Genomic DNA, 24,374 nt, shown 5'->3' on the forward strand with positions numbered 1-24,374 from the left:
AATTTGGAAAGTAATCATTTTCCCATTAAATTTGAGTAATGAACCAAAACTCAATTTGAAATAATTTTAATGAAAAGTTTAAGATAGTTGAATTAAAATTTACATTTTGACTTTAAAGACTGGCCGAAAGTTTTAATATCCATTTTTATTAAAATAAATATTCATGCTTTATTAAATGAAATCTCTCGAAATCTGTCAAAAAAAGCACAGATAATATTTTTTTTTTCTTGGATGACACTTGCAAAAACTGGCAACCCTTGCAACCTTTATTGAAGAATATCGTAAATGATTTGGAAATTTTGATTATATTTTATTTCAAAATTGGTAAAAAAGTGAGAAACTGGCAAAATTAGTCGAAATCTGAAAAAAAATAAAGTTTACCTTTATCCTGTCGGAGAATTAAAAAATCTGGAATTCCCTGATTTGTCTGGCAACCAGGCAACACTGCACTGAAGTCTTAATCTTTTGATGTTTAACTTTGAATTCCAAATTTGATTTTTAAAAGAAAAAGATTTTATTTTTGATTTTTTTTTCTTACGTCAGGCTGCTACAATTTATTCATAGTTCATGTTCCTCGTCACGTTCCCCACCTCCCTCCCTCCTCCAGCGATAGGAAAAGCAAAATAAATATAAAACTTGAATTTACAGGCAAAAATAGGATGACTGCAATAAACATAAATTAATACTGATGTCTTTTAATTAATTGTTGTCAAAAGTCTTTACTTAAAAAAACCTATTTTTCGTTATCCAAAATTGTTGGCCTCACTAGAAGATGAAGATTTTCAATTTGATTTTGTAAGAAAATATTTTTTTCGTTGTCTGATTTTCCCACCAATTCTGAAAATAAATTTGTTATCATAGTTTTAAATGAAATTGAGAAATTTTACTAATAAAAAATATGATATATTCAAATAAATTCAAATTTTAGATTTTGTTGAATGTTTTGTTAAGTTTATTTTAAACATGCATTCTTAATAATGTTCCGTCAATATTAAGCATTCGACTTTTCCAATTTTAATTTTTTTTGTTGTTGTTAAAAATGACTGAAATTCCATCATTTGGGAGCATTTCGTTCGCTTTAAAAGGCATTAAGACAAGTTTTAGCAATTAATTCAGCTGCATCCTTACTTTCAACATTGTTCGAAAAATCTGGAAAAACTTTCCTTTCCGGAAGTTCCCAAATCAGCTTAAACCAATTTGAAATCCTGTAACTAGCGCCAATACTCTTTGCCGTGCATGAATCAAATTTCCTTCCAGTTTGTCTTGCTTAAGAAAGAGAAGGAAAATTTGCAGCACCAAAATATAATTATACCAAGTGAAAAACTGCATTTTTTTGTTTCTTCCGTTCTCGCTCTCAAACTCTGCGCATATTAATTCCAACGGCACACACAAAAGCACATTAATAATTTTCAACTTTTCCCGCAGGCAAAAGTTTTTCCTCACTCTCTCTCGCAGCAGTAGCAGGCGGTGCGAAACTTTTTCCTTCTTCTATTTTCTCAGTTCCATCACGTGTCGACCGCCACCAACAATGAAAAGCTCAACAGGGGGGCACAAGGAAGTTGCTCAATATGCGTGTATGTGTGTGTGTGTGTAAGTGAGTTGCGGCGTGAAAAAAATAATGATGAAAAATAAAATACAATGCAATATTTAAAAAAAAAAACTTTAAGTTCAAAATTTAGGGTAAAAATTAAAATTTGTATTAAAATTCTCGATTAAATTTTCAAAAGGCCCTTTCTGCATAGGAAACCCATGAGGGATAGGTTGTTTTGAAAATTTAATCTAGAATTATTCAAATAATTCACCACAAAAAAGTCATTGTCATATTAAAATTCTCATGACCTACTTTGATAGTGTGCGTGAACTCTCATTGAAGATGATTAAAAACAAAAGTTTACATTTGTTGTAAAAAATATCTCATTTGGGTGTACTTTTGGGCATGTGTGCTGTTTGATATTTGACGGTCTCGTATTTGGATTCTCAACTTGTAAATCTTCACAGACTTTGTTGAATATTTTGCTCCTTCCACTTTACAGCCAAAATGTTCCAAGAACGAGACAACTCTCGCTGCACGAGATATTATTTATCACATTCCTATGGAAATTAAGTAAATTAATTAAGACGACAACCCACTCTTAACAAAGTCACCCAGACAAACACAACCAAAATCGAGGTTGCCAGCTTTTCCGGTGCTTAACCGTACGACAAAGTGAACAGTCATTACAAAGGAAGCTCACTTATTACACTCGCACAATAACGTGGAGTTTCGCTCTTAAGGAGAAACCACCCCACCCCCTCACCACGTGATTAAGTGATAAGTTCTCCGCTTCTGTCATGGCGCGTTGTCAAAAGAGGATAAGGAGGCGGTGCGCCCTGCTGTCACACAGGCATACTCGCACACAGCAGGCCAAATGTCATCCCACTCACTTTTTTGTTTGTTTGCTTTTTTTTCAGCATTCCACGCCGTTTAACTGACACTCACTTGCTCTTTCACTTTCTCTCTTTAGCTTTTATGTTCATTTTGGGGTTCGTGTCTCTCTTCCTGCGTCGTCAAATTCCTGCAGGAATGTTTGAATGCGCGTGAGTGTGTGAGGGAGGGAGAAAGAAGGGGATGTTTTGGTTCTTGCTGGTGGCGCTAATGGATGGTTTTGTTTTTCACCTGTCACAAAAATGCGACGGCTGCCGGTGGCGGTTTTCAAAAGTAAACAATTCTTAAAGAATTATGCGACCATGCTCCCTGGTGAGTGTTTATGTCACTGGGTAGGAGTCGTAGGATTTCTTTACTTCTTTTATAGAATAATAAAGACAAAACTTAATTTACAAGCAAAATTTATTTTGTGTAACCATCTATTTATCTTTTGAAATAAATCTAATCCATTTAATTAATCCTCAATTTTGAAACGGTGTTAATAAAATAAAAATTTCTTAGATTAAAATATCCATTCATAACTTCTTTTAAATATTGCTAGGGGCCATTGAAGGTGTCAAGAAAAATTGAATATTTTGGAAAATCTCAATAAAACAATCTTACTCTACACTAACTCACTCTATAGTGACCACTAAACCTATCCCGATTTGGCTCAAAATTGGCGCAGATACTTTTTTTGCCTTAGGAATCAAGTCAGATGAACAATTCTCTACGAAATCGATCTTATTTTTAATTTTAATTTTTGTATTTTTTAATCCTGCTGAAACTTTGTTGGTGCCTTTGCACTATGGGCTAGCAGGTGGCCAAAAATACAAAATGTTACATTTTTGAATATTTTTTTCGCCGATGTTAGTTGATAGTAAACATTTCAACTAAGGAAAATTCCAAATTCCAAAGCTGTAAGTGCCATAGTTTCCGAGATAGGGGAACTATACCCTTTCCCAGCCTATTTCTATTATCGGCCTATCAGCACTTTGATCATGAATTCTAGCTTTTATTATGTGTTTTTGACTGTTCCAAAGTAATAAATAGCTCAAATAAAAGTGAGCAAGCAACTCTCCATTGTTGATACATCTGAAAATGTTGATTTAATAGTGGAAAACGGCAAAAGTGATGAGAATTGGTCGAACGGCTTAGAGTGATTAAAATGGGTATATTTCCCCTACATGTTATCAAAGTCAAAATAGAGTGTGAAAAGGTTCATTTTTTTAAGAAAAAAAGGTTTAATTTTCAAATGGTTATATTGAATTGAATTTACCTTGGATTTCGAATACGCTTAGGGTTTTGTTCACAAATTTTTATTTTTAAATGTTGGTTTTTAAAAGAAAACTACAATTATTTGTAAAAAAAAACAAATTTTTAACTTTTTTAATCCAGTACTTGAAAGTCTCGCACGGCCCTGCACTTTGAATTATTTTGTATAAAATTTGGAATCTAACGAACAAGATCATTTTCACAAAAGTTGCGAAAACGGATTTAACAACAAGTTTAAGATAAAAGAATCATGCGCGATATTTTAAAATAACTAAGGTTTCATGTACCTGGTACACCATATTCTTTTTTTAAGTCACCTTTTTTTAAACGATTCTCGATTTACACAACTTTTTTTAAGTCATGACTTAAAATGAGAATGAACATGACTTAAATTGAGAATCTGACTTAAATCAAGAATCTTTGGGATTTCGTAATTTGTCGGAGAATTTTCAAAATGTATCAATTGTATTTTGTTCTGTTATGTTATTAAAACATTTTAGCATGGTTTTGGAACACCTGGGATGTTCTAGTCCATCCGAAACATCCGGGAATTTTGTGCAACTGGCTTACCAAAGAAACTAGTCGAAACTTCAAAACTTTGACAACGGATCCTGCCCAGACTGCTTCAGTGAGTGCGGTAGGCTACAGTACATTGTTGTAACAACTTATTGGGATGATCTGGGTCATCCAAGGACTCCCTGGAGTTATGACCTCTGGGTCTACCACCGTAACAAGCCAGAGGTCGACGGTTTTTGACCCCGGAACATACCCGCATAGCTTCAGTGAGTATGGTAGACTACTTTCCAGATGTGTTTGGATGTCCTGGGTCATCCAAGAGCTCCCTGGAGTTAAGATCTGAGGGTCTACCGCCGTAACAAGCCAGAGGTCGACGGTTTTTGACCCCGGAACATATCCGCATAGCTTCAGTGAGTATGGTAGACGATACGCTCTGGCTTGTTACGGCGGTAGACCCTCAGATCTTAACTCCAGGGAGTTCTTGGATGACCCAGGACATCCAAACACATCTGGAAAGTAGTCTACCATACTCACTGAAGCTATGCGGGTATGTCCCAGGGTCTAAAACCGTCGACCTCTTGCTTGTTACGGCGGTAGACCCACAGATCTTAACTCCAGAGAGTCCTTGGATGACCAAGATCATCCCAGTAAGTTGTTACAACATTGCACTGTAGCCTACCACACTCACTGAAGCAATCTGGGTAGAATCCGTTGTCAATATCTTGAAGTTTCGACTTGTTTCTTTGGTAAGCATATTTCACAAAATTCCCGGAAGTTTCGGATGGACTAGAACATCCCAAAATGTTGTAATAACATAACTAAACAAAATTCTATTGATACAATAAGAAAATTCTTCGAAAAATTACGAAATCCCAAAGATTCTTAATTTAAGTCATATTCTCAATTTAAGTCATGGACATTCTTTTTTTAAACGATTCTCGATTTAAACACCCCAATTTCGTTGTGTAAATCAAGAATATGGTGTACATGTACGTACACGACATGCTTAGGCGTCATCCATAAAGTACTAAAATCGGCCAAAATTTGGTAGCTGTCCATACAAAATAAAAAAATAATATGAAAATTCAAAAACTGTATCTTTTGAAGGAATTTTTCGATCAAACCTCACCCTTAAAAAACACAAAAAAAACACATTTTTTTTATTTATTGATATGTTTTAGGGGACATTAGAGGTGGGCAAAAAAAGAGCGAGCCGCTCAAAGAGCCGGTTCACTGAAAAGAGCGAACGAACCGTGGCTCACAAAAAAAAACCCCAGTTCTTTTTTAACTCCGGTCTTTTGCAAGAACCGTTTCAAGATGGCATGATTTTTGTTATAAATATAATTTATTGAATTTCTTGAAAAAAGATGTATTAAATTTGTTTTTGAGGAATGAAAATGCAATTTCAAATATTTCAATGCTTATAAAAATAATCCCAAAAGTAAATGATTTTCTAAACGAAATGAAAAAAAAACTTTTCATTGTACAACTGATTGTATATTGAAGTATTACCGACATACAAATTTGACCATTTCAAATTGCATAATTTGTAAAATATTACTAAAAATCTACTGAGATTTTGGAAAAAAATAAAACCTTTTGTCCAATTAAACTTTAACGTTTATAGACTTTATCGATTCAATCAGAATGTAGAAAAGAGTTCACAGAATATCTTATCCAAATAAAACATCAGCATTAGTTCAATTCTTGCAGAAATAAACGCAATTTTAAAATAAATAGCATCTTTTCCAACATCCTAGATTTAAGTTTGGATGCCATTCAATCACTCAAATGTTTAGGTTCGAGTAGAAATCTTGACATATAAACCACCAAGACCTATGGTTTTCAAGGGCATCTTCTCGTTTTCAGTTTTAATTTTTTTTATCAAATAATTTATAAAAGTCCAATGTGAAATAAATAAATTAATTATTATTAAGTTATTTCACATTGGACTTCAAAAAAAATTAATCAAACGATTCTTGAAACAACCTGTTCATCCCAATTTTGGAAAAGAGCGAAAGAGCCGTTCAAAATAGCGGCTCTTTTTAATGAGCGAACGAAAATGAGCGGCTCCTAAAAAAGAGCGGAAATTTCACGAATGTTTCATATATTAACATTGGAAATCGGACCATTAGTTGCTGATATATAGACATTACAAAATAAGGGTCGTATCAACAAAGTTCAAAAAAGAAAATAAAGAGAATTTTCTCAGCTTTTCAAAAATATTCTTTTCAAATGTGGGCAAACATGGGCACTTATTTTAAAAAATGAATAACTGCGACTATTTTCAAAAAAGTTACCTAAAAATGGCTTTAACTTGAAAACGGTGCACTTTATCAACATTTCACTAAAGTACTTTTTGATTGCAAATTCGATTTTACATCGAAAAATGAAGTTTAAATTTTTTTTACCAATATTTCGTTTTAGATTTTTTGCACATTCTGGAAATTTCTGAAAAGTTTGCATTTTTTTTTCATTCCCTTAAAGCATATTAGAAAATAAAAAAAATAAAAATAATGTTTTTTTTTTGGTAAATCAAGTTTTTGTGAAAAAAAAATTATATTTAAAATCACCTTTTTTTACCGTGTCTCATTTTTTTTCAGTGTGTTCCTACAGAATGCCTACAACATTGCCCAAGGCACCAAATCGATCAAAAAATTTCTTACAAAAATACAGATTTTAGAATTTTCATAAATCATTTTTGTATGGAAAATTATATGGACAAACTAATGATGCAAAATGGCTTCTTTGGGCATATTGAAAGCACCATTAAAAATTACAAAAATTAAAATTAAAAAAAAGATTGATTTGGTAGAGAATTGCTCAGGTGTTTAATACAATTTTAAACACTTTTTCCATTTTAATGTTGAAACCATGGCTCGTTATTTCATTTGCTATTTTTTTTTTAATTTTTTTTTGCTAAATAAAATTAATAAAATATTTTTATATTGAAAAAGATACAAAACATTATTTTAGAAAATTTTATCCTGATCAAAAATGTGAAAGTTCGTTTTCGATTGCAAATTTGAATAAACTTTACAGCCCGCCAGCCTATCGAACTCCCCTATGGTTAAGTGAGATGGCTTAAGCGCCACTCCCGAGGGAGACCATCCACCTGTTTGTCGGTTTGCCCAGCCGTAGAGACCTCTCGAGGGGGGTTCAGTAATCCCGTTTCGGGACAGGGAGTTCTGTGGGGGTGTAAAACGCGTCGGAGGTACTCCGCCTAGCGTACCAAGCCACTACCCAGGATGAGTAGCTGAAAAAGAAAGCGAAATCGGACTGGAGACCTCAGGGCGTGATTCATCACCTGCGACCTTCAACAGTCCACCTGCAACAGTGCAACAGAAAAATAGCCAAATTGTCCAAGGGATTCGGAGCCCTGACTCCAGTAGAAAAATAAAGTAAAATAGAATAATGAAAGAAAATCTACATTTATTTAATCGGTCGCGAACAACATGAGCCGACTCTCTCGGTCACCCTAGCATAAGTGTTTTTATAGTTACTGTGTGTCTAGGTTAAGTGCAGCCGGAAAAACATTTGTAGTGTTTTGTGTTCGTTTATTTACAGTGAGTCATTCATGTTTTCGTACGTACGTTTGTTTGCCGGCGATCCTCCCCTCTTCCTTTCCCTGTGATCCTGTTACTTCAGTTCAGATTCTACCGTGTGTTTGTCTTCCTTCTTCTCCCTTCTTCTTCCGGTTTAGGTGTGTGTGCTATGTGCGTTTTATGTGTTCATTTTAGGCGAGTCGGAACAGTCTCGACAGACGCGGCGCCGCGCTACTAGTTGGTAAGGTTGGTAGCGGGCGAAAAGGTGTGGGCCATGGTCTTACCACTAGTGCATGCTTTACTCACGGTTTGCGTTCGCTGTCGACGATCACGTGGTCGTCTGGATACCTGTTCTGCTGCTGCGGGTCGGTTTCGAAGAAACTCTGGACGGTTGCTCGGTTGGTGTTTTCTGCGGACGACGTCTACGACGTCATCACTTGCTGCTGCTGCTGTTGCTGTTCTCCGGTTAACACCGGACGGGACTCGAGCACGTGGTTGGTCGCACCTGCGAGGGAACCTCGACGACCTACTTTTGAAGATCTGCTGCTGCTGCTCGGCGGGAACGCCGGTTGGCTTGTCCTCGGCTGCTGCCGGTTCGCGTGTCCGCCTTCGAGGCCGGACTTCTCTCCCTCTTCACTCACGTGGTTTCCTAACCTTCCAGGTTAGGTTGATGGCGGTTGGCGATCGCGATGGCGGATGCTGATCGCGATGGCGGTTACTTCAAGGACGCTGCGGTGACGGTTGCTGCTGTCCTGTTACGGCGTGGCCGTACAGTTCCGCTGCCGAGCGCGGTTTGGCGAGCGCTGGCCTTCGGCGGCGTGGGCGTTGCGGCCGGATCGAAGCGGTAGCTGGTCCCCGGTAGTTCGGGCCGTCTGTGACGAGCGTGGCGGTGGATGCAGAGCTGGTCACGGGATAGAAGTTAGGCTTCGCACTGGGCAGGTGACCACGAGGTGGCCAACGACAGCACTTACCAGGATTTCTGGAACGCACATGCACGGCAGAATTTCACACACGCACACGACACGGCACTAGTTCGAACTACTAATCTCGCTAACTAGCTAATCAGGGAAAGGACAGAGAAACACATTACACTAGAGATAACCTAAAAAGACAAACTCATGGAAACTAGAAACCTACAATTTAATCACGAGACGCGCACAATCGAGGGCCACTGGTGCCTCTTCCGCGGAACTGTTAGAAGTGAACCGTTGGGCGCGTCATCAGAACGCCGAGACTTATGAGAAGCTTCAGTTCCGAATTCCGTTCCCTCTCACGGTTACCAACCCTGGACAATAGCTTGTCATTCCCCTGGACCGCTTTACTACCTCCGCGATCTCATCACCCCCGAACCGCGAAAACGCGAAATTCGTGCGACTGGCTCTCCCCGATCTCCTGTGCTGGCTCACCTCAAGAGCAGAGTTTAAACCACTCGGCCATCTGGTTGAACGGGAAGCTTTTGGGATAACTGGCGCAAAAGGTACTCGGCATTTGAGTGACCAAAGGAATGAGCAAAGGTCACTCAGCAAGAAAGCTCTACTCTGCGGCGTGTACGTTTAATACAGTTTAGGTATTTCTACTCTCCAATCATACCGACTGTACTTTTACTCCATATGTACTCGTTACAACTTTATGATTATTTTTTTTTGAAATTTCGATTAACACATTTAAGTTTTTTTTTTGCAGCAGCATTTTCTACCAACAAAAAAAGGCAGCAAGCCTTGATCGGGATCGGTTGGCTGAAAGTTTTGCTCCGCGTTTTTTCATGTCTTCTCGTTCGAAATTCTTTGCTTGTGGTGTGTTCCGGTACGCGTTATTCAAGAATTTTCTGGATGGATCAATTTCACGGGTCGATTATCCGGTTTACAGAATCCGTGTTGTACTTCACCCGTGACTTCACCGGAGTTTGGTGGGTTAAAGTGGAACCAGAATTCCGACGGTTTTTCGGAGATGTTCGCGTGGATTGAGCGTTGTGTCATTTTGACGTGAAATCTCGGTCACCAAATAGTGTTTTTGAAGCTAGACTTTGGGTGTTAGTCTGAAAACAATGTTCGTCTCAAGTGACTAAAAATTGTGAAATTGCTCGATTTTTTCGAGTTTATTTTGTAAAATTGTGAAACTTGATTCTAAATTTCAAAATGGAGGTGTTAAAAACTGTGCCTGCTGCTGGTAAAAATTTTGGTGTAGGAAGTGAGTGGTGGGGGGGGGGGAGGGGAGTGGAAGTTTCTCAGACGAGGAAGAAGCAATTCGAGGTGGAGCTTACTTCGGAGAAATCGGAGCCAGGAGGCCGTGGAAGCTGGAAACCAATTCAACGGCGACGGAGGCAGTCGTGTCTGTGGTGGATCACTTGGCGGCCACATCCGACAACGCAAGAGATGCAAAGGAAGCGGGGATTTACATAAGAGTTTACGGGGCTGGATGGATGATCCAGAATTTGGTGAGAGCGTTCTAGTGTTGTCCCTATTATGGAGCAGCCGTGGCTGACTGGTCACGGTTTTCACTTTGTAAGCGAATGATCCTGGGTTCGATTCCCATCTGCTCCCAACAAGAAAATTAAGGAAATATGAATTTTTGAAACTCTAAACATGAACGAAAAATCAAAGTCGCTCGAACCGGGGTTCGATCCCCCGTCCTTTGGATTGGTATAATTAGGAATACTATTACTACAAACTATATACATGCTGGGCCTTTGTCCATTTGACAAGGGCTCGGAAGTTCTAAATAACGTTTGAATCCGATTGATGCAAACGTTCTTTAGGGCGGGGCTTGTCGATTCAAGCTGAGGTACCTCGCGCATGGCTAGCCTGCGTAGAAATGGGTCACCGAAGCTCGGCAGAGCTAACACTGTCCAAATGCCTATGCGAGTTATTTGCATGTATAGAATATAAAATCTAAAATACATGGAAACAACTCAATTTGTAAGAAGCGACCGCGTGGTTCCGTTTGGTTGGTTGCACACACACACACACACAGCATTTTCTACCAACAAAAAAAATCACCATATTTGAACTTCCCTAAGCAAAACATAAAAAATATAAAATCAAAATAATACTTTGGGAATTCAACTTTTTGTGAAGCAAATCCAAAAGAAAAAATCGGGAATTTGATTTTTTTAATGTTCCTGTTTGTATCTGAAGAACTCTCATAACAACCAACAACTTTGCCAAGGTCACACATATTAAATTTTATTCAAAAATCTTCAAAATGTCAATGTGATTTCACGTGCTATCAACTGAAAACAATATAAAAACAATTCCCTTGCGTTCATATTGATATTTAACATGTTTGAGTTAAATAAAAAATATTTTCCAAAAAAATTTTCATCGAAATGTTGATATTCTGACTTGTTTTTTTTAAATTTTTTATATTTTTTTATTCATTTCAATGTGATGTCTAGAGAAAAATAGTTTTATAGAAAACAAGCCAGTGTGACGCTTTAAAAAAATCAACAAAATTTTGGTCCAAGACTAACCATTGAAAAGACCCTAGTCACAATTAGACTCACCTGATATTTGGACTTAAGTAAAATGATTTAAGCTTTTGATTGAACATGTCGGTTTTGCTTTTATGACCAATAATATCAGTCAGTTTTCCCTGCATTTGTTTATAAACTAGTCACATTCTACTTGGTTTAGGGTCCCATCCGTCACTATTGAATTGCATTTAGTGCTGTTTACTACGTTTACGTAAATTTATGATAATTGAAAAAAAAATCTAATCAGTCAATCTGATGAAAAGAAATGAGCAAGGTAATGAGATAACGTATGCATGTCCCCATGTCTTGTAGTATTTTTAATTATTCCCGTAGCAGATAAGAAGCTTCCTCCGTCAGTGAGGAAGCTTTTACGTCTTATTATGTGAAATGTAATATAAAACTTGCGGCAATGATTAAATATTCGCAAACGACGTGGAGTACACTTTTCCCCTCCCGCTATATTTCTCTCTCTTTCCCCTTTCAAGATGATGTTATCCAACTTTCAGCGCATATTTGTTGTATTTTTGTTGTTGCTGTATTCCCTCGCGTCGCTCACACTTTCTTTTGTGGGTTGTTGCTAACTTTTCGAGCTGGCGTATATTTTCGACTGCCAAACACGGGAAAAACTTTGCAACTGCGCGCGAACGAACATATGCACAAGTTTTCAAATTCGCGCTCGCGACACACACACAGCCAGACAAACTCGCATACATTTTATGAGACTGTGTGAGTGCACGTCACACATCAGTTGAACAACATCATGAAAGTAAAATTTATTTGCAAAGTTCAAATTCTTTCTGCTTCATTATCTTTCAGCATGGTGGGGGTGGTGGCACATCAGCAAGCAAGCAACAACTCGTCACGTTCACTTTTTTCTCAAGACTTCTTTTTTTTTTGTTTTTTGTTGAGGTTTTCCTCAAGAAAATATGGTGGGAAGCCACATCATGGCCATGGGAAGTTCAAGACTTGACTAGACTTGATTTGAAATATCTTGACTTAGTATTGTCAAGTTATCTGTATGTTGACTTATTTGGGGATCTATTTAAATGAATTTACTCTTTTTATTACATATTTTAATTTGAAATAAAATTAATGTTTCGTTCAAATTCTTGGAACATTTATTCAAATCATTTAATCGTAATTTAAACACTCACGATATTTTTTCAAAACACAATCAAATAAAACAAAATCGCTCTGTTTCGAACAATATTTCATGAAATTCTCAAAGTAATCGTTCATCGTCCAAAACTGTCCATGCAAAACAGCTTCTCAACCGGCCAATAGAAGCGTCCAAACTACCGATTTGCTAATTCCATCATAACAACCCCGATAACAATGAACATTGACGACCAGTCGCCTCAAACTTTCTGCCCCCAGAAGACCACTCGAACCCATCCCAAGTTCCACCCCAGTAGAAATCGCCTTGTACCACTCAACATCAACATCATCATCATCATTTCAGTGCTTCATCACGCATCTGCCATACTGTCACGTGCCACGTATTTGAGTCCACACGTGGAATGCCGTGTCCAGTCCACCATCCCGGGGTCCGGTTGTGACCCAAACTTGGCCATTAGTTTGCAGATTTGCCACACGGAACAAGTTTCCCATAATCCCGGGTGGTATTGTGCTTCCGGAAGCTCAAGAATCTTGGTCTCGGGCCATCTTCAAATAAAACTGCAATTTGGAAGCAGTTCGAGCACTGGACGACGACGAACAAAACGAGGACCCTTCCGTCATCTTGGAATGTGTGTGATATTGGGGGCGAGTGTGACCAGAATCCAGGGAGCTTATAGTTTTGTTCGAGAGACAGACCACACCAAAACACTGAACAAAGTAGAGCGCAGAGAGCCGAGGGATCAACGAAAATTCATGATTTGCATATAGATACGGCATGACATCGATATTTTTACGGGGGCAAATATTTCTGATTTGGTACGTGACGATATCGAAATATCAGCAGCCGAAGGCGGCAGTCTGGAGACAGGAGAGGACGCTCTTGAAAATGGAAATTCTTGGACAGCGATTGTGACGGTTATTTATATTTCACAATTTTGAGATGTGCTTTTTTATGGATCAGTGCACAGTGGAATTTCAGTTGTTCCTTTTGTTTAATTTAAAAAAAAGAACGATTTTTTCAGATGATTTAATTACGAGTTAATCTGTGTTGTTAAGTGTGCTGTCAAATATTTAACATATTTTTAAATATCTTTTCCTTGATATTCAACGTTGAGTTTTCCACTGCAAAAAATCTTCCAAAATTGCAAAAAAAAAAGAAAAATAAAGCCACAAAAAAAAAATAATCGTAAATGTTACAAGAATGTTCTCAGGATAATATTTTGGTATGTTTTTGAAAATCAGGAACTTAGTTTTTATTGGCAGATTTCCTGAAAATTAAACCATTAATTACTACATGAAAGTGAATTTTTATGTAAATCTTTGAGAATGTGCTTTTAATGGACAATAACTTTAAAAAAGCATTTTTTACGTTTCCTAACTTAAATATTATATATTTAAGCAATTTTTTCTTCTTCTACACTACTTCCATTCCAGCTGCGTGTTATTCCACATATTTTGCCTTTATTTCCTAATATTCTTAACCTATTTTAAATGTTAACCTAAATCTAATAATGGTAAAATTTAAAATTGAATTTACAAACAAATTTACCGTCATCAGGGGTAACATTGGGTCTGGAGGGGGGGAGATTAGTTCATACAAATTTCGGCTTAATACAAGTATTTCAGTATTTAAATTTAGATTTTTCATAACAATTTTTACTTAAGTTTGGACTTATTTGATTAATAAGTCATGTACACATTTCATTAACAGTTTTAATCCGTCGGGTCTGTTCAAGACAAAATTTCAAATTTCAAGCCTTTTTATCTAAATTTCAAAACAATAAGTTTCATACAAATATGCTTGTATCCTTAATTTGCAAACATCAGTTAATTCATGAAAAAATCTTATCTTTAAAGTTTCGTACCGATCCTACCGATCCAAAATCAAAATTTAGTAAATCGTATTAAAAAGTTTTTATTTAAAAAAAAATGCATATATGAGCACTATAATTCTAATTAGTTTACAATCGGTTAAATTTGTTTAAGAAAATAAAATATCAATACTGGTCAATAATTTTTTCTTTCCCCTCATTTTCAGGAGAAACTTGCAAGAGGGGCATCAAAAACTTGAAATAAAATTTCAAAATGACTCAATAAGAGTTTTTTTTTAAGGAGTGAACAAACTTTACAAAAGTTTTTCCAAATGTTAAGGCAATCAGCAAGATCCGTTATATTTTGCAATAAATTGAGATATTCGAAAATGTAGTTTCACAGTTGGTCTTTTTGATCTTCTCGGCCTATTTTTTCGTTGTTTGGACTTTATTAAGTTCATTATTAATTGAAGATTGTTAAAAATTATTATAAGAAAATTAAAAAGTAATATTTAATCGCAAATTCATTTCTAAAAATTGTGTTAAGTGGCCATCCAGAAATCTCGTAGAAACAAAAGGTGGGGGAACATGCTTACGCTCCAAACAAAAAAGAGGGGAGATGAGATTTCAATTAAAAGTGTCCATGTATGTCAGTGATGTTCCCAATCAATTCATTTTACAAAAGTATTTTTTTCTTAAACCTTTATGTACTTACAAAATCATTGAAAACTTGTATTTTTTTTGGATTGCGTTAGCCAAAAAATTAATGAAAAGGGGATATTTTTAAACATTCTTCATTAAACGACTTCAAAATAATTGCTATAGCTTTGCTAATACTTTATCATGCTGTTTAAACTTCAAATATTATATTTTACAAATATTATTTAAAATTCCCTGCAAACCTGACCCGAAAATCAGAGGCAAAAAGTTTTTTTTCAAAAAACTTCAAAATTTCAATAGAAATTTAAGTGCAATCAGCTGAAAGCTTAAACCCTGCGTTTTGAATCATTTTTAGCATGTTTGGGTTGATTTAAAAATCTATTGAATTTTCAAAAATTTTCGATGTTTATTATCGCAAAATGTTTTTTTTTTTGCCAATATTTCTGTTTTCGTTCAATATTACAGTTTTTGAACACTTATGATTGCAAAACAACTGTACTAGTGAAAAATGCATTTTATTAAAAACACTTTTTCCATACAAATGTTGAAACTATGGCTTGTTATTTACAAATTCGACTCTGACCAAAGTCGAGGGAGAAAGGCAGAGACAATAAAAAAGGCTAAAATAGATTACAGGCCACGGTTTCAATGATCAAACGAATTTTTTTTTAAAAAAAGGTTGCAAAACAACCTGTCAAGTTGTTTTGCAATCATAAGTTTCTTTAATTTTTAAGTATTGACGAAAATTGTATTTTAACGGGCAAAAAAATTCAAAATACTATTAAACAAGCCCAAACATGTAAAATTTGATCATCAATTCATAAATTGCATTTAAGATTGTTTTTAGTTGATTAGATATTAATTTCCATTGAAATTTTTAATGTTATTTTTAAACATATGCTTTTCTTCTTATTTTTCGAACCAATTTTGAATGTGAGCGACATTTTCTTAGAAAAAAATTGCATCGGCCTAAGTCTCATTTGAAATATTAACAAAAAATAGAAAATATAAAGGAAAAGATATTAAAAAAAAAATAGTCATGTTTTATAAAATTTATAAACTAATAGAGTTCTCAATTATCCATGAAGTATTTTTGAATAGAAATAGATTGAACAACATATTTTTTAATTTTTTCTAGATTATTTTTTAATATTTCATGTATATGGTACCACATTTGGCACCATCCAAAACTCTAGGGCATAAGATGCCTTTTAGTCCCATTAACCCCTAAGAAAATAACTAAAATTGAAAAAAATGTATGTTGTGGACTCAAAAAATAAAATCTGGATATTTTGGTGTACCTACACCCACAGTAGAAAGCCGAGAGAATAGCTCTACCAAAATTAAATGGAAGATAAACCTCTCGCGGGTGAACCTTCCCGAAATTGTGTTTATTTGTTCATTGAAACAGTTCCTCCCTTGGAGTGGCTTATATTGGCAAATGACCATCTCATAGTCATCGAACTTTGGTGGCCTATACGGCAAAGGCACGGTTCAATATGTCAAAGGTCTTGGGTTCGAGTCTCGATATCGGCACTTTTTTTTTGGATGATGAACGGTTTTGAAAATGAACCCATGAGAATAACGCTCTCGTCAATCTCGGGATTTATCCTCTGTGTGATCGTGTTCTTTATTCTCTCGGATGGCGCTGCCGAACTGTGGGTGTTTTTTTTCCGAAACGTTCTAATCATAACCTACAACTTTACCGAAGACACCAAATCGCTCAGAAAATCCCTTCTCAAGATACAGATTTTCGAACATTCACATTGTAACGTTAGGAAAATTTTGCTGTAATTTGAGCTTATTTGGAGTAAAACATTTTTGTACGCACTTGAACATTATTAAAATAACAAGCATATCTCCATAAACGTGCATCTTCTGCACGCCAACACGACCTCACCAATACCAGCAACCGACTTTCGGCTGCAAAAGAGCGGGAGAGCGAACAAGTTGGGGAGAGGAGTGCGTTTCTACGGATCGGAGGGTTCCACATCTCTCAACGCTTCGGGGTTGCTGAGTTCCCGGCGATCCAAGCAAGCGAACGGATCGCACTTTCGAGGTTGTCCGCGATCATTACCCGTCAAAGTCACGTGAAGCCCTCGAACCGAACAAACGGACTTACGCGGCGTGCGCGAACGGATCCGGATCTCGCCGGTGGCCAACTACTGCCACGACTCGGATCGGACACATCCCGGCGGACGACGGCAGCCCGGGGCGCCGACGAATTCCAGCAGAAGCGGTACAGTGGAACGACTCTGGCCGGCGGAATGCATGCGGCGGGAGGCCGAGTATCGAAGGCGCGCGGTGGCCGGTTCTAGACCGGAGGCCGTGGCGCAGGTTTGCTGCTGAAGAACGAGCGGTGTAGTGTTGGTTGTTGGTCGTGCCCAGGAGGAGGAAGAGAAGATTGAACTAATAAAGAAGTGCTTTGTGACAGAGAGAAGAAGAAGAGGACGCCAAGGGCGAAGGTTGAGGCCATGTAGGGGAAGTTGGGGTCAATAAATCATTATAAGTCGATAAAGTGAAGTGTTTTTTCTGTAGAAAGAGTCTTTTTGCAACAACATGCTCATTTTGTATGACTATCAAGCAGAATTTTATGGAGCAAAATTGCCATTTTTTTGGCATAGGGGAAATAAACTCATTTTCGTCACACTAATCCTTTCGACCTTTAATCATCACTTTTGCAGTTTTCCACTTTTTGAACAATTGTTTCAGATGCATCAACATTGGCGAGTTGCTTGTTCACTTTTATTTGAGCTATTGATTACTTTGGAATATTCAAAACCAATTAATGAAAGATGTATTTCATGATCAAAGTGCTGATAGTTCAACTACATGAATGGGTCGAGAAAGGATCTAGAGACATAGCGACGAATGCAATATTCAATGGAATAATTTATATTGTCGAAAAAAACAATGCGAAGTTATACAGAATATTGTAATAATTTTTATTGTTTGTTCATCGTAATTTTGGTTATGCTTATCACATTAACATTGCACCTTTTTGTGTAAATTTTTGGAAAGTTGTTCTTTTCTTCATTTAAAATATTTGTTAAAATGTTTCAATTATTATCAAAAAGAAAGCCTAAGTATATTCAAAAAACTATATATTAGCCCGGGTCAAAAAAAATAAAATTGCTCAAATCAAAAAGTATATGAGATTGCCCGAAAGAGTTCTCAAAATGGGGCCTCCATCCCAAATTTCAGCCCATTTGGTTGAAAATTGGCTTGCCTTGAGCAGGAACAAGTTTAAATGGGAATTAACCCGTAAAACTTGAGCAATTGGGTACATTGCTCTGTACAAGTCTGTCGTTGAAATTTAACGACTTTTGCATACCATGGGGTCCAAGGGGATGGTCTGGGAAACAATTCCTCTGAAGGGTGCAAGATGATCCGAGGCCTCTAATCTTGCCTAGAAGCAGATTCATTCCGGCGTCGCCGAAATTCCCATGGTCCCAGTAAAATGTACAGGGATAAATCAAAGCACACTAAGAAGGCTGCCTCGATCAGAGGACGCCACATGTCAATCAGCCACCGCGTGGCAGGAGGGTTTCTCCAATTTTGGCTTTAAAAGTGGTTCTGTCAATGTTATAACATTTTATTTAGTCAGATATTTGTGCAAAAACACTTTATAAACGTCAAATATCATTTTAAACTCCAATTTTCAGATACCCCCCTGCCACGCGGTGGCTGATTGACATGTGGCGTCCTCTGATCGAGGCAGTCTTCTTAGTGTGCTTTGATTTATCCCTGTGCATTTTGCTGAGACCATGAGAATTTCGGCGACGCCGGAATGAATCTGCTTCTAGGCAAGATTAGAGGCCTCGGATCATCTTGCACCCTTCAGAGGTATTGTTTCCCAGACCATCCCCTTGGACCCCATGGTATGCAAAAGTCGTTAAATTTCAACGACAGACTTGTACAGAGCAATGTACCCAATTGCTCAAGTTTTACGGGTTAATTCCCATTTAAACTTGTTCCTGCTCAAGGCAAGCCAATTTTCAACCAAATGGGCTGAAATTTGGGATGGAGGCCCCATTTTGAGTACTCTTTCGGGCAATCTCATATACTTTTTGATTTGAGCAATTTTATTTTTTTTGACCCGGGCTACTATATATCTTTGACTGAAAAACAAACTGTTTCAGGAAATCTTTTTAGCAATTTTCGTTCTTCCCAGAATCCAACAGTAGTGACAAAATATTTCGACTTAATTTTCTCTCGTTATCCTTCCCCAAACTGCCCACATCATCCCGTGCAGATAAATTGACTCTAGTCTCTACGAATATTATTTAAATTTCGCACATCCTACTCCTTTTTTAGCCGTTTCCCTCCTCGATCACATCCAGGCCACCCGATACTATCGAAATTCGACAATCCTTTTTTCGGGTGCTCCTTCCTCTTCATCTTCTTCTTAGCCCGAGGTCCGTGAAATCGACTTTCGTTCTAGGAACCCCTTCCTCTTTCAAATTTGAGGAATTTTCCCTCCAACAAGATGCTCCTCAGCGCCAGAGCACACCGTCATGAATATTCAGAGCAGCATAAAACGCGGGGCGCGCTCGCTCTGGCTCCGCTATCTTGATTATATGCTAAGCCTTTAAGCAAAGTGCATAATTTATCCGGTTGACGCGCGCGCTGCTGCTGTCTTTCAATCGCGCGGGTCTGGGTTCGGTTCCCGGGGTTGGGTGATGCGGCGAGGAACCAATTTCCGGTTCCTATATAAATGCACACGGAAAGATGCTTAGGACTCGCGGGATGCAGTCGCTCTCTTTTCCTTCGAAACGTCCCCTCCGGGCTTGGTGAGCACTTTGATGATGACGATGATTTGCGTGGGATTTATGAAATTGCGGGGAAAGATGGGAGGGGAGTTATGAAAAAAAAAACACTATCTTAATAATTAGAAGCATGCATGCATGATGAAGTATGCCTTTTTTGTCTCGCAGCTATAGCATACGGGCCTATACCAACTACCTGGTACATGCGAGGAAAAGCATTAGAGTGGCCTTTATAATTTTGTTTTCAATCTTATACTAGAGAATTTTGTAATACAAGTTAAATTTTATTTTTGGGCAATTATCCGCCAACTCTCACCGAATCGAAAAAAGTTACCCTGACCCCTCTTAGACTTCCTAGAAACTTTGCGGTAAGTGGTAATTTTGATCCCTGAACACGAATTCGAGGTCCATTTTTCACTATCTGGTGACGGTGGGACGGTACGACCCATTCCATTTTTGAACATTCGAAAAAAGACGTGATTTTTAAGTTGCAACCTTAAATGGTGATGGTTTGGAAATTTGATGTCAAAGCGACTTTTATGTAAAATTGGACGCCCAATTCGATAGAGTACTCAAAATTTAAAAAAAAACTTATTTTTCATCGAAAAAAAAAATACAAAAATAGTTTCAAAAATTCTGGCATTTTTCGTTGCTTAAATGTAACAAATTTTGAGACTCGTCATTTTACGGGAAATTTAATGAACTTTTCAATTCTGGTATTTTTTCATTTATAGAACAAAAATTTCCATTTTGAGATAACGTGTTTTTTGTAGCTTTGCAGGGTTACTGTTACTGAGTGTACTAATGATCTACAAAGATATAAAACTGTCAAAACCAAATGATTTGATTTGAAACTGAAGAAGTTTGCAGAAATCTGAATTTTTCGAAAAAGTGTTTTTAATCAATTGATAATTTTGACAATTTTTAACCTGTTTTCGAAGTGTTTACCCCTAAATTTGAATCGTGTGTTTTTGAAAGTATTTTTTTTTTCGAAAAGTTCATCAAAATTTGCAAAAGAATTACTTTTCGGAAACGGGGATTCTTTTTCTCCAAAAAATATATAAATTTTTGTATTTGCTTTTTGTTATTTTGTATTTTTGCAGTACCGGATTTATCTTAATTTAAGAAAAATACCAACATTTTAGCAGTGCAGCCTAAACAAATGTTCAAAAGGGTCATTCTGATGTAAAATTTGCTGGACATGCCGGAAAAAATACTTTCAAAAGCGCACGATTAAGTTTTACGGGTTTTATCTTTTTAAATGTTTAAAAGTCATGTAAATTTTTCTATCAAACGACGACAAACGACGAGCAATTTTGTTAAATTGTATGCTGTGATCGAAATTTTGTTATGAAATAAGGTCATTACAATTTGTCTAGTTTTTGTCTAGTGTCCCCCTTTAAAAAAAATCTTAAAATTGTGGGGCAAAAAATTACTTAAATTGAAAATTTCTTTGATCACCTATTCCGAAAACACTATCTACCGCTTATTAACCCTCTACTACCCGACCCCGCCTCTAGACGGGCTTTGATAAAAAAAATCGCCCAAAATACATTTTCAACCAATTTACAATCTTTAAAATACATTGGAATGAAGAACTCTTAAAATTTTAGAAAATTTAAAGTTTGGAAATTTGACTTGTTTTCTGTAAATTTGTCAATGTTTTTAAAAATGTCATTTTTTTGGGGTCAACTTTGGCTGTGTTTTTTATTAACATTTCCTATATTTTAGGTAAAAAGAAGTATGCAGTAAATTTCTGTTGTGTCTTAGACTCTGCCACTACGTATCTTTTACAATTTAAATTATAATGGTGCCATTCTTTAGCAGAAAATGTGAAAAACAAGCAATAAATTGAAAAAGTGACAGTAAAAACATGAAAAAGTTAGAAAGGCAAAATGTAATTATATTTGGTGGTAGAATAGGCCAATTACTACCAAAAACAAAGATAAACTAAACAAGATAAACGAAAATAAAAATACAAGATAAGATAAGTTTTTCGTATAATAAAAGTTGCTCAAAATGACCTCATGAACACGAAAAAAAATTAAAAAAAAATCTAAACAAAATGTTGGCAATAAAGGGTTAATACATTCATAATCGAATAACGTCTTTTTAGGATATTAAAAAATAAGTTTAATTTGGCACCTTGGTTAAAGACTTAAATTTGAAGAATTATTTTTCATGAATTCATTGATATTTGTTAATATTTGGTAGAAGCATAGCTTTTATGATTAGAGCTTGTTATTTTTCATGGAAAACTTTGTAATTTCGCGGCATGCCATTTACTAAACGTTGAATTTTCACAGCAATTTCACAGGCTTAAAAATAACGCTAAAATGTGTTTTTTATAAGATAATTGTGTACAGGATAGCTGCTAACAAATTTATCAGTAGTTTGTGGTAAAAACATTACCCGTTGACACAATTAAAAATTGAAAAGGATACGAATTTTTCTTATTATTTTCCATATTTTGTATTACTTAAACCTGCAAAATTTCAAATTCACCTATCCTTATTCTAGATTTGAGAAAATTAATTTCCTGAAATATCTCCATAAAAAACACATCCTTAAAAAAATGATTAAAAAAATTAACCAATCAGTATCATAAAAATAAGTGGAATAAAATAGTCTTGTAATCATGGTTTTCAGAAAAAAAGAAAGTTTTTTTTCCACTTTTTTCCCAAAAACGTATCTTTGCGCCATGTAATCCGATTTTAGCTGTCTTAGACGAAAAAGAAAGCTGATTAGTTTGGCTATTTGGGAAAAATATTAACGAAACGAAGTTGACTTTATAGCTGTCGGCCACCATTGTTAGTACCAACCACTAGTGTCTTCCTTTTTATCTACAAGGACTTCGCCGCCCTGGGCTCCTAAGTGTGTGAAAGAATGGCACGGAGCGACAGCGCCAAATACCCATATTTACACAAAGAATTTTAGAGCGCCCGCCGCGAGATTCGAACCGGCATTGCAATTATTTTTTTTTTCGTCATTTTCCTATTTTTGCGCGTGGCGCGTCTAAAAACCCAGTTTTTATTTTTTTTTTTAAATCGTTTCTCAGAAAATTGAAAACATAACTTCACCATTAATATGTTATGTAAAATTTTCCGAGGAATCAGGTAAAAATATTTTCAGACATAGGCGCTTTGGTCCCAAGGCCTTCAAAACAACATTTTAAGTTTTCTTACGACCTTTTCAAATGTTAAGCTAGATTTTTGAAACGTCTTACTTTTTTCCCAAATAGCCAAACAAATCACCTTTCTTTTGCGTCTAAGACAGCTAAAATCGGATTAAATGGCGCGGAGATATGTTTTTTTGAAAAAAGTGGTTTTTGCGAAAATCTACGAAAATTGCCATTTTTCAGACCATCCTAACACGGCGTAGGTCACCCTTATGGCCAAACAAAAAAATACGGGTCCTCAGATAAAATTTGATCCGATCGGAGAACTTTTTTAATCGAATCATGCTGTTTTCGTGGGGAATTGCTGAATACAAATGATTGCAATACAACTGAGCTAGAGTAAATTGGGTACTAAAGCCCTATGTCAATTTTTATGTACAACGGTAAAAAAAAAAAAAAACGGAATCGACGTAACACCTTAATAATGTGGCCCTCTTAAACCTTGCGGTTTCGTCAACGGATCCACAGGCGTGTATCGTTCTTTTTGCGACAAGACTCCGCCTCCCGGGTCTACTAAGTGTGAAGGTATGGCACGGGGAGAGGGCACCGAACACCTATTTTAACATTTAGAATTTTTTGCGTCTGCCTCGGGATTCGAACCGGCGACCTCTGGATTGTGAGTCCAGTGCGCGGTCCAATTGATCCACACAGGCAGACGGTAAAAAACACGATTAAAAACCATTTCTGATCACTTTTTTTTTTTCATTTTAATGCAATTTTTTTTTTGACAAGACAACATTTTTTTGATGGATCAACTATGGTCCCCTTGGAACGAGCTGTCAAGTAGGAGCTTTTCTGTCAAGGTTAATTTTTCAAAATTGATTTAAAAATCCATTTTAAACTCTTTGTAATCGTACAAAGGGTCATTGTACTCAGAAAAATAAGCTTTATCGCTGTAAACAATAATATCAGCAATTGAAGCTTCATTTTAGGACCCAATTGTATTATAAAACACAGTTTTCATTAAAATATTGAAACTATGGCTTGTTTTTTTCAATTTTTATTTTTTTTCGACCCCATCCAGAGTCGAGGGATAAAAACTTCGAAAAATATCTGCATCGGCCTTAAGAAAAAAAAAATCAAAAAGGTAAAAAAATTGCAGCTGTGAATAAATTTTCTTCAATTAAAAAAAAAAGAAGTTGACTTTATAGCTGTCGGCCACCATTGCTAAGTACCAACCACTAGTGTCTTCCTTTTTATCTACAAGGACTTCGCCGCCCTGGGCTCCTAAGTGTATGAGAGTATGGCACGGAGCGACGGCGCCGAATACCCATATTTACACAAATAATTTTAGAGCGCCCGCCGCGGGATTCGAACCAGCGACCTCCGGATTGTGAGTCTAGTGCGCGGTCCGATTGATCCACACGGGCGGATCTTCAATTAAGTTTCGTTAAAATTACATTAACTAACATAAATGTAAAAAAATTACAACGTCCTCAACTCCTTCAAATATTAAAATCAGTAACGATTTTTACAACGATTGATATTTGATTTTAACTTTATCTAAATTTTGCTTAGTTTATATTTCAAATGAACCACCCTAACCAATTGTTAACGAAACATCCACCAAAAGTTGAATAGTTTCAGTTTCAGTCTTGACAGACTTCACATCGGTCCGCGGCGTT

The sequence above is a fragment of the Culex pipiens genome, chromosome 2, assembly GCF_016801865.2.
Source record: "Culex pipiens pallens isolate TS chromosome 2, TS_CPP_V2, whole genome shotgun sequence".
NCBI lineage: Eukaryota > Metazoa > Arthropoda > Insecta > Diptera > Culicidae > Culex > Culex pipiens.